This window comes from Alligator sinensis, unplaced genomic scaffold (genome assembly GCF_000455745.1).
Source record: "Alligator sinensis unplaced genomic scaffold, ASM45574v1 scaffold768_3, whole genome shotgun sequence".
Lineage (NCBI taxonomy): Eukaryota > Metazoa > Chordata > Crocodylia > Alligatoridae > Alligator > Alligator sinensis.
Genome location: NW_005842135.1, coordinates 593,563 through 611,482, shown reverse-complemented (window position 1 = coordinate 611,482; position 17,920 = coordinate 593,563).

Here is a 17,920-nt window from a genome sequence, read left to right as displayed (position 1 = left end):
GTTCAGCAGAGTCCATACTGGACAAATAGATCTATTTACATAAAAATAAACCCCACCCCCAAAATTACTCTTCTGAGCAATCATAATGGATAATTCATTTATGCAGATAAAATTTGGTGTCTGTATCATCTCTCACTCCCAGGAGACTGTCCCTTCAAGTCATGGTTGATACACCTTGGCATACTAGAGATTGGCTAGACAGGGAACTACAGTCTCTGGGGTTGTCAGATCAGCAGTCTCCACTAGCTACTCAGTTAATTTTTTAAAAAGCAGCTTAAAAAAGAAATATATATGTTGAATTGACATAAGCCAGACTGCAGCTTGTAAACCACATGGCATAGCTTTAGGGACCTTGATGGGGGGGGAGGCAGGGGTGGGGATACATGCTTCCATGATTTAGGTTGCATTGCTACAGCTCTTGGCAGATACAAAGTGTAGTCTTCATGCATACTTCAAGATGGAAAGCCTTCAAAAATACTGCAGGGGCATGAGAACAAGGCATGGAGACATCTCAGTCTACTTCTAAAGGAACTGAACCATGGTATCTCTGAATCAATCAGGGAGGTCTTCACAAAGGCAGCGTATGTCTTCACAAATGTTTTTTGGCTAGCCCTGGATAAGCAGGTACAGAAAAACTGCTTGAAGCTCCTGACAGTTAAAATAGGTTTTGTTTAATCAGCAGTATCGCTTTTAAAAGCAATCAAGAAAAATATCCAATTAGGGAGAGAAAAATTATGACATATTTAACCTGAGGTGGCAACAGAGAATCCTACATGCCTCCTTCTATTGCTAGCAAAGGAGAAAAAACATCTACCATCCACAGGATAAATAGAAGGGAGCCTGATGTAAGATATATGTAGAGAGGGTATAACTAAATGAGTCACCCTCTGGAGGTCAGGGGAAAACAGGTAAGTTTGAAATACTAATGTGTACATCTGGGGTTCTCAGGAAATACAACCTTTCATATTCAAGATCAAGTGTGGTGCCTGTTAGAAAATGTATCAGCTACTAACTGCTGTCAGAGAACCGTATCTCATCTTGTACCTGCACAGGAAGGACCACGGGAGCATAGTAAGTCTTTTTCATTTCTAATTTCTCTCATAAGTGCTTTACCACAGGGAAAAGATGAGTGAAAAGGAAGAAAGGAATCTGTTTGGCTAGACTGGATTGCTGAAAGCTATTAAATTAAGCTATTTTAAATAATAGCAATCTGGATGTAGAAGTGGAAAGCATGCGGTCCAAATTCGCTGACGACACCAAGTTGTGGGGCGAGGTGGGCACACTGAAGGGGAGGGACAGAATCCAGCTAGATCTAGAGAGGTTAGAGAGGTGGATGGATGAGAATAGGATGGAATTCAACACAGACAAGTGGAGGGTACTGCATCTAGGGAGGAGGAACCAGCAACACACCTATAGCTGGGGAACACCCTTCTTATCAACACGGTGGCAGAAAGGGATCTTGGAGTCATTGTTGACTCCAGGATGAACATGAGCCGCCAATGCGAGGAAGCGGTTAGTAAGGCTACCCATACCTTGTCGTGCATCTACAGATGCATCACAAGCAGGTCCAGGGAGGTGATCCTTCTCCTCTATGCGGCATTGGTCAGGCCACAGTTGGAGTACTGCGTCCCATTCTGGGCACCGCACTTCAGTAGGGATGTGGCTAACCTTGAGAGGGTCCAGAGGAGGGCCACTCGCATGGTCAAGGGGCAGCACGTCAGGCCCGAGGTAAAGGGGCTGAAATTTTTTCAGCCTCCACAAGAGAAGACTGAGAGGGGATCTGGTGGCCATTTACAAACTCACCGGGGGGGGGACAGCGAAAATTGGGTGAGCTTCTGTTCCCCCAGGCACCACCGGGGGTTACTAGGAATAACAGCCACAAATTGTTAGAGAGAAGGTTCAGGCTGGACATCAGGAGACATTACTTTATGGTTAGGGCTGCCAGGCTCTAGAATGGACTCCCAAGGGAGCTGGTGCTCTCTCCTTCCTTGGGGGTCTTCAAGAGGAGGCTGGAGAGATATTTGGCTGGGGTCTTATGACCCCAGCACCCGTTCCTGCCCGGGGCAGGGAGTCAGACCTGATGATCTGTTTAGGTCCCTTCTGGTACACTGAAGTGCTCTGGGTTAGAATACAAGGAAGTTGAGGGGAAAGGGACTTAACGGTGGGGGTCTACTACAGACCACCCAACCAAGGGGAAGAGTTAGACCGGGAATTTTTAAGTCAGCTCACGGAAGTAGTTAGGTCAAAGGACATGGTCATCATGGGTGACCTGAACTTTCCAGACATCTGCTGGGAAGAGCAGTCAGCCAGGTCTGACCGCTCACATAGGTTCCTAGCCAAGATACAGGACCTCTATCTAACCCTGGAGGTGCACAGCCCCACCAGGGGAGACACCTTGTTGGATCTGGTCCTGGCCACAGGCAACAACTTGATGAGGGGTCTGTGGGTGCTCAGTCACCTGGGCGACAGTGATCATCCTTGAGTGCAGGGTGTCAAAGGCTTGCAGCAAGGCAGCAGCCCCGGACTTCAGGAGGGCCGATTTCAATGATTTAAGGAGATTAGTCAGGGAGGACACTGAGGTCCCGGAGGGGAGGGGAGTTGGGTGTCCAAGAGGAGTGGCCGTTCCTTAAGGAGACGATCCTCCAAGCCCAAAGGGAGGTAAGCCCAACAAGGATCAAAGCGGGCAAGAGGGCGCAAAAGCCCCCCATGGCTCACCAAAAGCATACGGGAATGTCTCCTAGCTAAAAAGGAGGCGTACACCCAATGAAAGGGAGGGGCCATCACCAGGGAGGACCATACCTCAGTTGCTCAGGGCTGTAAGGGGGTGGTCAGGAAGGCCAAGGCAGAGATGGAACTGGGACTGGCTACCCAGATCAAGGACAACAAGAAGTCTTCTTTTAAATACATAGGGGGTAAAAAGCAGGTACTGGGTAACATGGGACCTCTGCAGGACACACTAGGAAATCTAGTCATTGCACCAGACAGCAAAGCTAACCTATTTAACAATTTCTTTGCTTCCATTTTTCTGATGTTGGACCAAGTCACCTCACCCCACCGGGACCCCATAGAACCCAGGGGAGGCGCACCCAGGCTTAGCATCAGTGAGGACCTAGTCAGGGAACTTCTGGAGGGACTGGATGTATTTAAATCAGCTGGTCCTGACGATCTCCACCCCAGAGTGCTGAGGGAATTAGCAGAAGTAATTGTGGGACCCCTGGCATGGCTTTATGAGCGCTCATGGTGCTCTAGTGTGGTGCCAGAGGACTGGAAAAGGGCCAATGTGGCTCCCATTTTCAAAAAAGGGAGGAAGGAGGACCAGGAAACTATAGGCCAGTCAGTTTTACCTCGATCCTGGGTAAGCTTTTTGAGAGAATTATCCTGGCGCATGTCTGTGAGGGGCCAGCAGGGGAGGTTATGCTTAGGGGCAACCAACATGGGTTCATTAGGGGCAGGTCCTGTCAGACCAACCTGGTGGCCTTCTATGACCAGGTCACAAAATCCTTGGACGCAGGTGTAGCAGTGGACGTAGTCTTTCTGGACTTTAGGAAGGCCTTCGAAACTGTCTCTCACCCCATTCTCATTAAAAAAACTAGGAGACTATGGCATCTACACCTACACAGTCAAATGGGTCACTAACTGGCTGGAGGGCCGCACCCAGAGAGTGGTGATGGACGGGTCATTTTCGACCTGGAGGGATGTGGGCAGTGGGGTTCCACAGGGCTCGGTCCTCGGGCCTGCACTGTTCAACATCTTCATCAGCGACTTGGACAAGGGGGTAAAAAGCACTTTGTTCAAATTCGCAGACAACACTAAGATGTGGGGGGAAGTGGGCATGCTAGAAGGGAGGAATAGGCTGCATTGGACCTAGACAGGTTACAGGGGTGGACAGATGAGAACAGGATGGGTTTCAACACTGACAAGTGCAAGGTGCTGCACCTGGGGAGGAAGAACCAGCAGCACACCTACAGGCTGGGGGGCTCCCTTCTCGTCAGTGCAGAGGCAGAAAAGGATCTTGCAGTTATTATTGATGCCAAAATGAACATGCGCCAACAGTGTGGGGACGTGGTCAGGAAGGCCAACCACACCTTGTCATGCATCCACAGATGCATCTCAAGCAGCTCCAAGGCGGTGATCTTACCCCTTTATGCGTCAGGCTGCAGTTGGAGTACTGCATCCAGTTCTGAGCGCCGCACTTCAGGAGGGATGTGGACAGCATGGAGAGGGTCCAGAGGAGGGCCACTCACACGATCTGGGGTCAGAAGGGCAGGCCCTACGATGAGAGGCTAAAGGACCTGAACCTATTCAGCCTTCACAAGAGAAGGCTGAGGGGGGACCTGGTGGGCGTTTACAAACTAGCCAGAGGGGACCAGCAGGCATTGGGGGAGTCCCTGTTCCCCCAAGCACTACCAGGAGTGACCAGAAATAACGGTCACAAGCTGGCAGAGGGTAGATTCAGGCTAGACATCAGGAGGTGCTACTTCACTGTCAGGGCAGCCAGGATCTGGAACCAACTTCCAAGAAGTGGTGCTGGCTCCTACCCTGGGGGTCTTTAAGAGGAGGCTGGATGAACACCTTGCCGGGGTCATTTGACCCCAGTACTCTTTCCTGCCACGGCAGGGGGTCGGACTTGATGATCTGCTCAGGTCCCTTCTGACCCTACCAACTATGAAACTATGACCCTAAGCACTATGAAGCTATAATATGCAACAAGAAAAAAATATTCTAACTTGCATGGTCCATTGTCTCAGCATTCTCCAAGTGACTTCAGTAATACAGGTTGCAGAAAGCTAATCTGTAACGACTCCCTGTTTAAACTGCCTCAAAACATTCCAGAACAAATCAACTCACTCCAAGATGATTTTTTTTTTTTTTTAAAGTGAGCAGGTTTCATTCAGCCAGTCTGAGCGCTACGCTACGAAAAAGTAAAACTGGCATGGTTTTGTTGTTTATTATTGTATAAAAACCCACATTAGAATATAAGATGTTTCACAAGAAAAACATAGGAGATAGGTCCCAGGCATACTGAGATTGATATGCTCTAAGCTCCCAGTCCAGCTAATAAATATTTATCTTTAAGTGTATATAGTCCAGTCTCTGGGTTGGCAGAATCAATGAATGCAAAAGGTTTCTGGTAGCCAAATGAGGTAAAATATACACCAAAAGGGGGAGGGACAAATTACTCCAGGACTACGTTAGTGCAAATGAATCAAAGTTCTGACCCATTTTTTTTCTACTGTGATCATAAACTTATTGTTATGCAGAGTACTTAAAACAGTAGGAAGTCCAAACCTAGCATTTAAACAAACCTCACTGAGCAATGTCTTTGCAAGACTAGCAAAATATTGTTTTCCATTGAATAAGTTAAATTATTTGAGAATTCAACTTGTAATGTTTAAGCCACAGGACAACACTGGCACAAGAAAAAAGGGATGTTGATATAAATGGTCCGTGAATAAAAGTTAGGCGGTAAACTAGAATAAGGTGTCCAACCACCAGAGGCGTGAGATTCTGAAACAGCCTCCCAATAGGAGTAGTGGGAATAAAAACTCTAACTGGTTTTAAGTTGAAGCTTCATACTTGCGTAAACAGGATTATGAGATATGGGTGCCTGTAATAGCGGGAGATGGATTTGATGACTCAACAGGTTTATTTCAGCTGTATATTCCTATAAACAGAATATGGCCAGTAGCAAAACTCATGGTACACATAAACACCATATAATACACACATAAGCACAGCTATGGAACTACAGTTTTTGTGTATTCTCAATGGTCATTAATTAGACACTGTTTTTTACCCAGTGCAAAGACTGGGCAAGAAACTGAAAAGCAGAGTTGGTCAGGAATTTTTTCAGCAACATTTTTATTAGAAAATGCTGGCTCACTGAACTCACAACTGTTCATGGAAAAGGTCACTTTTAATAAGTTTTTCATTTTGTAAATCCTTTGGAAAAATACGTTTTGAAATTGTCAAAAATGAGAAATTTTGATAAATTCTAAATAAAAAATGCAATTAGGGGTTCATAACTTCATTTAAAATTTAGGCTAATTGCAGTTAAGGAATGAAAAATTAAAGACGGCAAAGCATAAAATAGAACCTTTCAAAAATATTTAAATGAAATATTTTGAGTTGACCTAACTCCCTCCCCCAATGGTCATTTTACAAAAATTGTTGAGATCTGGCTTCACATCCTGATTTGGGAAAGGAAAAAAAATTGACATTTAAACCAAACAAAACAGAAACAAATTCTGTGACAGAAATAAAACCAAAACAAATTTCACCCAGCTCAACTCAGAGGCATCAGTTGACACATCACCCTTACTGTCATTTTGTAAGTATATTTTTTCTTTTTACCTGCCTGCCCACCCCTTTTAATGTACCCCTTCTTTTCCCCCTCTTTATTTCATGTCTTTTCTTAAAAGCTGAAAAAAATTGGATATAGAATTCAGATACTGTAGGTCTTTTTCCCGTCTTCTTTCATCCCTTACTCATGCATTGAATAGGAAAAAAGCTATACTAAGCTGAAATGTTGTTCCGTTGTCCTCTATTCAACAAAAGACAGCCAGTTAAGTCACTAAATCACAGATACAATTTCTTTTGGAACAGTTATTAGCAACTGTCAGTCAGCACTGGATGAAGATCTCCTTTTTTTAAAGAAAGGAAAGTACATTCAATTTCCTCTGTACACATGACAGAGAGCTCTATGCTGTAGATACAAAGATAATAAGAATCCAACATTGCTTGGACAGTGTAGTTTTAGGGGTATAATACAAGTTATGTGCTCTTGGTAGCTAAGATTTTATAGGACAGCTTTAAATTAATATAGAAACAACCATTGATTAGTTCCCAGGAGACAGTAATCCATATTTTTTCAATAGAATATTTTTCATATTCAGTTCCACTTTGACTGACTCAAGGACTTAATGACCATCTCTTAGGAAAATCCCTTTAAGATAAGATGGCAAGACCTGGAAAAGCAGCATAGAGAACAGCTGCCATGTACATACAGGGGTTTCTCTTTTTTGGGATTACAAAGTGATCAAGTGCTAGGTTACTTCCCAGTTCTGCAAATTAAAACATCTAGGGGAGATCACTTATTTGCACTGTTAGATTTGGAACTATGGGACCTCTGTTTCTGCATGCTGTACCTTTACATCCAAGGTGGGTGTCTATCCACAAAGAGTAATGAGCAGCTTGCACTCTTTGGGAAGGCAAAACATTGTGCTCACTGAGGAGGACTTTATTGTATGGTGTTTATCTTGTGATCATATTGAAAAAAATCATTAGGTCTGAGAATATCTACTTTGGTCTATGGGCACCTTTTGATGCGACACTTGTGATGCATTTTGCAGACTCTTGAAGAACTGTCTCACATTGTTTCAGATCTTAAGTCTCCAAGTACAAAAATACACAGATCCTAAATTCTGGATTGTCAGATGTGAATCTGGAGCAAAAAATCTTACTTCATGGAAGAGGATTTTAGCCCTAGTGACATGGCTTTGGCCTGTCCCTGTTTGGAATAGCATAGTGAGGAGTAAAACAAGATTTCCATTGTTGGCCCATACTTTAATTCTTTAAACTAACTTCCCAGAAAAGAAACTGATCCTCTTTAAATTTCAACAAGAAATTTGTCATCCCAGGATAGGCTCTTTTTTGGAAAGTTTTGAAGGAAAAAGTCAGGAAAGAAGTTACAGTGCTTAACAACATTCCCTATAATTGTCTTTTCAAAACATTCCCTAATTTTTAGAGGCATTACAGGCCAGAACTGCAGCTGATAAAAATTAGTGTAGTGCCATCAACTTCAACCAGTTGATTTCAAATACAGACAGTCCTTGACTTACAATGTTTCAAGTTACAACATTTCACACTTACAACGTTTATAAATTGACACCCTGTTACAACTTTACAATGCCAGTTTCAACATACAATGCTTGATCTGATGCAACACCATGCCAGCGAACAAGTTCACTGCGTCGCTCCTCTCCCTGGAGAACATCTGTCCAAACTTCCTTAGACACTTTCTTTAAGAAAGCAGACAAGACTCCAGAAAAACCTGCAGCCAAGACTCCTGAGAAGACTCCAGCCAAGAACCCTTCACAAAGTCCAACCAAGAGCCCTTCAAAAAGTCCAGCAAAGTTACCTCCAAGAAGTCCTTTCAAATCAATATGATTGCTATTTACCATATAAATATGTAGCTATACTACTCATCTATAATTGATCGAGTACAAAATTCTGGGGTATTTTTGGTGAAAATAGGGTATCGGGCCTTGGTTCAGGAACCAATCCCCCATTTATAACATTGTTTTTTATGAGAAAATTTGTTCCAAGTTACAACGTTTCGACTTAAGACACGGTTTTCAGGAACCAATTGTGTCCTAAGTCCGAGGACTGCCTGTACTGACTGACATCTGATGCAGATTTGGCTCACCATGTCTGCAAAATAGTTAAGCCTGTTTGCCTTGCCAAGAAGTGCCTTTTACTAGCTTTATGTGGGAATAGGGGGAAAAGACATATTTATGTGATTAGAAAAGCTTGAGCTGGGATGTACATAACAGAGTGAGAAAGAAAAGTGCTTACACACTAGAGCAGGGGAATGCAGAAGGTTAACAGGAAAGTTGACCAGAATTCTGGATCAGAACTGGAAGGCTTCTCATTCCTTCTTTTCCCCAACCCAGCAGGGTTAAGAATTACACACGCCTAGCCCCAACCACAAACCAAGGAGCCAATGGCAAAGTGAGCACCTTGCTACAGTTACAGAAGACTTCTGGACTTAGTGCTTGTTTCACCTTTTTCCCCAGGCTGAAGCACATCAACTTTGGTTTAAAAACAGTGAAAGCAAAACAACATACTTGAAAAAAGCCAGACTTCCTGTACATTAGACAAACATGGTCTCTGTAGGGGGTCTTTAAATTGGCAGGGCACAGTATTTCCTCATTCATGTCCTTGTTGGCTCCCTCTCCAGTCACTGGACATTGTGGCTTGGGCCACATTGACTAGATTTCTTTTCATACTCATCCACAACACTGTATATTATTACTTTATGTGTTGCCTGTAAATAGTGGTAGCTGCTTTCCAGTTCAGGTTGAAGCTAGTTTGCCACTATCAGTTTGCTTTTAACATACCTCCCTAACATCTCCACAATCAGGCTGGGGTGGGGGTGGAATTCTAAGTACTTGTCTGTGGGAAGCATGACTAAAAATGAACATGTTCATCAAGAAAATGTGGTAGGTCCAATTCAGGCTGTATGAAAGACTGTCTAGTCCCTCGAGGTGAGGAAAAATCTGATCTGGGGATAGAATGTGTATGGGGGTTTTGTTTAAATTAATACAGCAATGGCTTGACCATTGCAATGTTGTAGAGGCTGATTGTAACTTTTTTGGGATGAGAAGACCTACCTCTGAGCAATAACCCTTGATTAGTTGATTTAAATAAACGGGCAGTTCTCTTTTCCCAGCCTCACACCACAGTAGACATGAACAGATATATTCAACTGAAAATGTTTTGACAGCAAATGGCCAGTTTAAAATATAATTCACGGAGAATCCTGCAAACACTTTAATACAAAATTAGCTTCTTTTTCTCTCTAGTTTTTGATAAAACTGGTTTTCCATTCACCCCTTCATTGCTTTTCTTCCCCCTTCCTCCTTCACTCTATTTTACCTGGAAGAGAGGGAGGGGAATAAAAATTAATGGAGGAATAAAACATCAGAAACGTTTGGGTTATTTAGTTTCAGTTTCTCACGGAAAGAAAAATTACGCCCCCCCCCCGGACATTTAAAAGAGATTTTTCAATATGTCAAGTGGAAAAATACTGTTACTTTTCAACCACTTCAGTCCCAGAATCATGATCATCTCTCTGGTTCCTGATGCAGCCCCATTGAGCTGGTCAAAAATGTTAATGGTTTTCCAAAGGGATGGCCAAACAAACATTACATAGATAGATATCTTTAAGGTCCATTTGGTATTGTAACTGAATGACAACCTAGCACAGAACCACAAGTTGTGTAGAGGCTTTAAAAGTTACTGACTCCTCTACTCCACCTGTCAAAAAAAAGGAAGGGAAAAAAAGAGAAAGAATCAGCAAGGTATCCTATTAGGCTGATACCAAAAAGGTGCCTGCATATTTTCCCTGCCTCCAATTTACAACTATAAATCTGGGGGGGAAATGCTGGACTGCAGAACACTGTGTACTTATGAAGAATCATAAATGTGTGCTAATGTTTTACTACTAAACCAATGAAACTCAGATTTGTAAGCACTCCCACCAACTTCAGTCCGTGCTACTATTGTTTTTCAATGATTGTGTGAGGGACGTGCAGGCCTGAAGGATGAAGAATGTTAGAAAAACTGAAACATTACTGTATTGATTGGCCTTTGATGTCTGCGAAGTAAGGTCTTGTCTCTGATCCTTTGAAGGACACATTCTATCAAGCTTTTAATACAAGTCTATTTCAAAAAGAAATGTTTTAATGTACCAAAAAATCATTGAAAAAGGTTTGGGGTCAAAGCAGTTACCATTGCCCGCAGGGCTGCAACCTGAAGCCCCCAACTTGATGTACATGCAGAACCACCAAAAAATGAACATTGGTGTAAGAAAGAAAATTGAGGCTTACCCACTAATGGCTTGTTCACATGCAGGGATTTATGCCACTGTGAAACAGAAAAGTTTTTGTGTAACCACTTCAGGGCAAATGGGTCTAAATAAACAGTAAGCCTTATCTTCTCTCCAGTTCACTGCTCGCATAAGGAGAATTTCCCTCAAAGTAGGCACTTAGCACTGTGGGTAGGTGACCCACAATTCTTTGTACTGCTGCCGTGCCCCTGCATTGAGGGGCTGTTTCCACAGGACATGGTGGGATAGGTACAGAAAGGCACCCAGAAGTCTGTTTCCAGGTTTCAAACTCTAAAAATCCCTTGGTTCCTCTTTTGCAGTCCTATGATCCACTTCTTTTTAAGTAGTTGGCACCATCTGCAAACTCCTAGATCATTCTGAACGTGGGAGTTCTGCATAACAGAACGTGGGAGTTCTGCAAGGCATTTGTGTCAATGCATCTAGCATGCTGCTGCAGGAGGGCTGCAGCTTTGCAAGCCATTTACCATATTGCCAAGCAGTTTTGGAAGTGGTTTCTGGAGCAGCAGAAAGTTTAGCTTCCCTTTCTCCACATGCAATTGGATCTAAAAACAATTGGAAGGGACTTTTGTTTAAACAACTTCAGTCTGTGCAGCATTCTTCCTGGGACTGAGAAATAAGCATGCCCAGGTGGGAGAGGACTATGAGGGTGACCAGTACTGGCTGCACACCACAGAATGGCAAAGCATGCTTCCTGGGAATCTGTCCTAAAGCTGCAGAGGTAGCACAGCAATAGGATGAGCCCAAAATATTAAGTGTAGCTGGGAGTACAATTTTGGTCCCTCCCCTGATTGTAGGCCACCTTCAAATCCCTAGTTTTGCTAGAGGACCGTACGGTGTCTCACTTCCTCCACAGAAGTGCCTTCAGACCTCGTTTTTGTGACTGCTCCTGGTAATTTCCTAGGTTTACCACTGCCCCCTCAGCATGAAAAGGCCCAGCAACTTGCAACTCAACCTGTGCAGGGCAAGACAAGCAGGCATGGCAGAAGATTAACCATGTAGAAGCTGTGAGTGTCCTACCAAACTGTTTCAGGGGTATAGGTTGTAGCTGTGTTGGTCTAAGGACACAGGCAGAGAAGGTTCTTTGGGTAAATCAGCTATCTTTTATTGGACCAACTAAAATAGTAGGAAAAATTCCCCTTTGCAAGCTTTCAGCTACAAATACCCTTCATCAGGCTGAGGAAGCATCTGCAGTTGGTCTGTGCTCTTCCTGGATGGAATAGAAGCCAGAGGCCAGTATGCATGCAAGAAAGCCAGTCAGTGAAAATGTAAACTGAGGCAGTAAATGGGTGAGAAACCGAGGGGTGGGGGGAATGTGGATCTGGTGATGAGAAGTCTACCAAACTGCTGACTCCTAGAGCATCTGAGTGCAAAGAGGAAACACCTGGCCAGATGCCACCATTTAAACAGGGAGCTAATATACTGTCCCTTTGACCTTAAAATAATCTAATTACTGATTAGAGTAATCCTCTAGCCCCTACAATACTTTGGAATAGAGGTGTGCTCACAAACATTGCTCTCACGTAAGATGTTCTTCTGGTTGGAGCACTAGCAGTGACTGCAATGCAAACATTTTTTCATGTGGGTGCCGCTTTATAAAATGATGTAACGTGGTTTACCCAAGAATGTGTTCATGTAGAGGGCTTCCCTGTCCAAGCTGACTAAGGTACTGTTGTGGTTTGAATGAACTATCATTGAAACTGGTGGGTGTAACATTTATCCTTCATGTGAAGACAGCTATAAGAAACAGTTGGACTCCTTTATGAACCAACAGGAGTCACCACTCTGAGTACATATCACTACACAAAGAAAAAATATATGGGGGCTACTCAGGGATTTGTGGGAGAGCAAGCTGACTATGTATTGCTGTAGCAGAGACCTGTGTGTACATGTGTGTGAAGGAGAAACATCTCAGAAACGCAAAAGAGCAGAAAACCAGGCACAGCTTGAACAAACACTGAGTCCATAGCCTTCTGAGAAGCCTAAAGAGAGCACATTAGGGATGAGTGCTAGTTGAAAGGGCTTAGTTTCTTTGTTCCCAGCTTCATCTCCTCTTTGATAACAGGTACTTTGTACACTCCTTGTAAAGAAACAAGAATTGCTTTGAAAATACCCGATTCTGTTGTCAATTTCTTCTTCTAACAGGAACAGCCTGCAGGGACCTTGGACTTTGATTAACTGCTTAGGTTAAAAGGGATAATGTTATTAAATATAAATGAAGAGCAAAAATAGTGAAAAGTATTAATTCTGGTTCTTCCTGTTTTTGTTCCTCACTGAAAGAAATGGGCTTTTAGGATTTTGTTGGGTTTGGGTTTTTTTGTACCTTCTTTTAAATAGAAGTGGCAAAGTTTTGGGGTAGGCCTCTATTTCCACCCCCTGTAAAATAAGTAATAATGCATGAAAAGCAATATTAGGTATTCTTTAATGTATTGACTAGCATGTTGAAGACTATCCTGTATTGGATGGGATGCTAGCACTAAGTGGGCATATCTACGCGTGCATGAATGCACATTAGGCTGCCCTAATGCGCAGTAGCACAAGCACACACTTTTTAGGTGATGCTTAATGCACAGTAGCCTATTTTACAGCACATTAGTGTAATAGCATTAATTATTACATGCTGCTTTAATGCACAATAAAATAGGCTAGGGGTTTTAAACCTTTTTTAGTCTAAGTACACCCAATGTCCGGACACTGAGCGGAGGCGGGCAGATGGTGCACAGTCAGACATGAAGCGGGGGGGTAGGGAGGAGCATGTGGATGGACGCCAAGCAGGGAGGCGGGGATAGTGCGTGGGCGGGGACGGAGCACTGTTGCCTTCCAGGAGCATGTCCGGGGTGGGGAAGCTCAACAGGCTGGGGTAAGGGCAGCAGCGCCCCTCTGCGCGATGCGGAAGCTCACCGAGCTGGTGTGTGGTGGCAGTGGCTGCCATGTGCAAGCTTCCCCACCCCGCAGAGGGGTGCTGCTGCCCTTGCCCCACCCTTGTTCCTGGGAGGTAGCAGTGCTCCATCCCCACCCACCCACATGTACCCCCTAGGACCAATCCAAGTACCCCCAGGGGTACACGTACCCCCAGTTGACAACCCCTGAAATAGGTTACTGTGCATTAAAGTGCATGTGTAGACATGCCCAGCATGTACTTCAGCCATGTTGTAGAGCAGGGATGGCTTGTGCTTTCAGAGCAAAGACTGAGTTTTAATTCAGTTTATTTTTTATATTTATATCCCACCCTATTCAAAAGACTCAAAGCCTTTATGACTGTGAAGTGCTGGATGGCTATTGTTTGGTATATGGATGAGTGTGGAGTGTTGCAGGCCACAGATCTGTTACAGCCTGATCCCTCACTGAAATCAGCTCTGTTCTCACCCGCTAGGTACATTCATACTATTCTGTTCTTGGTAAAAGTAGGAATAAGTTGCCTGGTGGCTGTGAATAAAAGCCACTGGTCCAGATCGCTGAATCCATGATATTCATGTGCATCTACAAGGCTTTCTCTCCTTCATTAATCCCTATTATGCCTTAATCAGTCTCTTCTCACAGAAGACCCACAAATCAACCTATAATTTTTCAGAGGTAAACAGTCACAGCTGTGTTCATTGTTTTAAGCTGGTTGTATAGTCCTTGCATACATGTACTCCTCACTAAGTTTTGGCTTGTGAGGTTTTTTTTTTATCTCCACACTTTCCCTTAGCCTTGGCTAGCAAAGAGCCCCTTGGCATTTCCTTGTCCCCTCCTTTATTCCTTGTATTCAAATCTCTCTGAATTCAAATCTTTCACCTTATTTTCATCCCTTTCATTATGTTGTTCTGCTTAATAACAAGACCATGGAAGTGTTTATCAGTGTCTCTCTCAGCCTGATTATTGAAATTCATGATCTTCTGATCTCCCAATCTCTACAGGTACTGCAGCTAACACACTGCACTACTGCTCAGAGTTCTTAATGGAGCTACTTTTGTTGATCATATTATTTCTATCTTATCTCTTCACTGTTTACTAGCAAGTTTTCACCATGATTCCATGGTATTGTCACCAACCATGTTGACATTGATGATAATAACAAACATCATGCTTTTTGAAACTTCTACGCCTTTTTTTTCCCCCTAGGTCAGGGATTTATTAAGTTGTCCCAAAGTATTTTAGGAACAGTTTAAGCTCTGTGGAAGGATCCTTAAAAAGTTAATTCAAATAAGCAACCATATTTAAATACAAACCCTGAACCATTTGAGGTTTGCTGATCTCCCTAACATTGTGATGTCATCCTCTGCTTCCTTTAGATGCTGGCTACAACAGGAGTGGTTTCTTACTTTCAACATGCCAGCAGAATTGTTTTCAAAGCTTTCCATGAGGCAATAGCAGTTGTGTGCAGGCAAATCAGTCCCTTGCAAAGTAGTGAGGTTAAGGGAAGCATCCAATAACTGTCCCAAGGTTCCACTTCTGTTAGGATGGGATTTTTATCTTTTTAGGCTCATGTTAATTATGTGCTCTAGTCTGTCAACTTCAAGACCTGAGGCAAACCAGCACAGAGGGTTCTAAACCTTTTATTTCAAACACCATCTATAATTAAAACATTGTTTCCAGCCACAGCTCAATGCACAAGATGCACTTACTTAAATTGGTGTGCAAGCTCTCAAACAGACACAGAAAAAGCAAAAAGGAGACACCCTGCATGCTTAACTGCCAGCTCCTCTAAACACCTATGAAATGAACATTACATCCAATGCAATAATAAAATGAGAGAAGACTTAAGGTAGGAAAGGTAAAAAGGGCAGGAGTGAAGATGCAGAGAATAGTAGGTCAAATTCCTCTCCTGGTTGCACCAAGTAAACTGAAGTATCTGACATCAGAGGAGGCATTAACAGGCCTGGCAGCTATGCTTTGCTTTCTAACGGCAGGGGATGATAGTTTGGTTTTATATGAATATTCTCCAGTTGCCTGGTATGGCAACTGTATTTGTGATGGGTAGAAGCCAGATGACTCAGGGAATGAGGTCATAGGGAACAGACCTTTTCATTTTTAACAGGTCAGCTGTTAAAAATACGGTCTGAGTTAGCCACAACAAAAACTTACCTCAGTCACAGGTGTGGAGTGAGGGGCTCAGTCTGGTTACTACCAGATAAGTGTCTGCATAATTATTGCTAGTGTCAGCAGAGAAACCAAAGGATTGAATGGGCCTGGACCCTGACCTACCCTTTTGCTGGTAAAGTGATCTCACCAGGTCAGCTCTCAGGCATATTAATGGGGCTTGTGGGGCAGTTTGCAATGCCAGACTATGCTGTGTCTCTTCTGTTTCTATAAACTTTTGATCTGTCTAGGAATGTAAAGCAAGTACTTTCCATAAGGACTAAATCCTAAGGAAAAGACAGAAATTAAGGCTGCAGAGTTATTTAGAATTCAGTGTTGGTAGCAGCGACTTTTCCACGTGGTAGCCTGGCCACAGCCTGTTTCTCTTTCCTCAGTCTGTGACAATATGAGTTGCAATCTAAGCATTAACAAAGCAACTCCTACTGAATTGGATTCTTCATCTGAGGCTTATGAAAAAAAGAAAAAACAGCTTTATATTTGTATTGCTATTAATGATCAAATGATAAAAATGTGATATACAAAATCAGTTGGGCACATTTCCAGAACCATGTCACAGCAAAAAAGGGACAAAGCTACACAGAAACATTTCCCTCTGGGTGAAAGGAGACAACAGATGTAACACCCTACTCATCAGTACCCCATGCTGAGCCTGTGGCCTGTGCTGGTGTGTTTCCTTTGTGAATGATCCATGCAATCACAGAATGTGAAAACTACAAAAGCATGTAAACAGAACTGCGTCCAGTTTTGGGCTCCACAATTCAAAAAGGATGTGGAGAAGCTTGAGAGAGTCCAGAGAAGAGCCACGCGCATGATCAGGTCAGGGAAGCAGACCCTACGATGACAGGCTGAGAGCCCTGGGGCTCTTTAGCCTGGAAAAGCGCAGGCTCAGGAGTGATCTGATGGCCACCTATAAGTTTATCAGGGCTGACCACCAGTATTTGGGGGAACGTTTGTTCACCAGAGCGCCCCAAGGGATGACGACTAGGTCGAATGGTCATAAACTACTACAAGACCGTTTCAGGCTGGACATAAGGAAGAATTTCTTTACTGTCCGAGCCCCCAAGGTCTGGAACAGCCTGCCACCGGAGGTGGTTCAAGCGCCTACAATGAACACCTTCAAGAGCAAACTGGATGCTTATCTTGCTGGGATCCTATGACCCCAGCTGACTTCCTGCCCTTTGGGCAGGGGGCTGGACTCGATGATCTTCCGAGGTCCCTTCCAGCCCTAATGTCTATGAAATCTATGAAATCTATGAAACAAAGGAGAATCCAATGTTACAAATTATTTGATGCTCACATTTTCAGCAACTGAGGCAAGCTCACATAAATATCCTGTGAAACTTCACGGTATGGAGACCACAGCAGGGAACAGCAAGGAGAGGACGTGAGTTCCAATCCATTCTCAGCCATAATTAGCAATAGGCAAGGTACTTAAGTAACTTTTAATCTTGGATACCTCCATACTTGTTTTTCAGCTTCAGCTGCTAAGGGTCCAAGCACCTGCATCTTCCATTGATATCAATTGGGTGAGAAAAGTCAAACCCATGTCTCAGGTTGGACACACAACACTGAAGGCACTCATGATTAAAGGCCACTTTTGAAAATATTAGATCACCCTCTCCATGTTTCAGTTTCCTGAAAAAGGAATGGAGTCTTTTATAACCTGCTTGAAACCCATCTGGAAGGTACAGATCAAATTGTGTCTTTGTAATAGCAACAAGAGGGTTTCCCCCACCACACACAATGACAATCAGATGATACATGTATCTATAACTATCATATTGCCCAATGGGGTTTGTAGTTGTATGTTTTGAGACTCTCTGGCCAATTGTCTCATTGCTAAGTGTTAGCATGCTTGAAAGACTTGCACACCAAATGACATTAGTGGCAGGAAAGACGATGCTTTTGATGCGCACCTATTACAAACACAGTTAGCATGGAAGAGTATCTACCATGCATCTACCATAGACAGATAACAGGCATAGTTAGAGGCTCCTGTCTAAGAAAAGGCTAGGACTGGACATTAGACTGGACATTAGGAAGAACTTCTTCACAGTTAGTTAGACTGGACATTAGGAAGAACTTCTTCACGGTTAGAGTGGCCAGGGTCTGGAATGGGCTCCCAAGGGAGGTGGTGCTCTCCCCTACCCTGGGGGTCTTCAAGAGGAGGTTAGATAAGCATCTAGCGGGGGTCATCTAGACCCAGCC